Here is a 753-nt window from a genome sequence, read left to right as displayed (position 1 = left end):
TATATATATAAGTCAGTAAATAGTGGGGTTGTGTTATATATATATATATGCATATATACATATCAGTGAGTATATGTTTATATAAGGAGATAGAGAGAGAATGTATATGTATGTGCATGCGTATGTGTTTGTGCGTCTGTGTGTGCGTCTGTGTGTGCGTCTGTGTGTGCGTCTGTGTGTGCGTCACTTACAATCGGGTATTGAACTAATATATAATTGAATAATTCAATGGAATGTTATAGATTGCATAACTTACAAAGAATATAGATGCAGCATTGAACACAATGATTATCGCCCTGAGTCTGATAGGAGCTAACACATTGACATGGATAATTCTTTCGTCCCTTCAGTTTACAATCCTTATGATCTGAAAAAGAAAGATTATTGTTCTCTGTTGACTCTTACGTGGTAGGGTAATACTTTGTATTTTAGAGTACAAAAATATATCATGCAATAAAAAAGACACTCTTATGCTTCAAAGACAAACTAAAAGACAATCTGAGGCGATGCAACATTCCGTTTTCTTCTTGAGAAAACAAGGCATCAGAAGGTAGGACCTAGCGACAGTCCTGCTTCTCCTAAACTCAAGGACAAGGGTCAAAGTTGGTTTCGTATTTCATCATGTTCTTTTTATTTTGTGACGTCTTGTACTCATATAGGCATATATATATATGTGTGTGTGTGTGTGTGTGTGTGTGTGTGTGTGTGTGTGTGTGTGTGTGTGTGTGTGAGTGTGTATGTATACATATATAT

The 753-nt window shown here is 35.6% G+C and overlaps 1 protein-coding gene across 2 annotated transcripts in view; it reads right to left on the bottom strand.

The window, feature by feature from the left end:
* The window catches only part of LOC106874494 (uncharacterized), a 44,452-nt gene extending 43,845 nt beyond the window's left edge, over positions 1-607 (bottom strand). The window contains exon 1 of one of the 2 annotated variants that reach the window (XM_014922240.2): positions 257-607. The gene's annotated coding sequence lies outside the window, so the exon portion shown is untranslated. The remainder of the gene's footprint in view (positions 1-256) is intronic. The other variant, XM_052968148.1, reaches the window with a different exon arrangement.
* Positions 608-753: the final 146 nt, after the last annotated feature.

This window comes from Octopus bimaculoides, chromosome 5 (assembly GCF_001194135.2).
Source record: "Octopus bimaculoides isolate UCB-OBI-ISO-001 chromosome 5, ASM119413v2, whole genome shotgun sequence".
Classification (NCBI taxonomy): Eukaryota; Metazoa; Mollusca; class Cephalopoda; order Octopoda; family Octopodidae; genus Octopus; species Octopus bimaculoides.
Note: the sequence above shows the minus strand (reverse complement) of the source record. Positions and strands in the feature narration are given on the sequence as shown.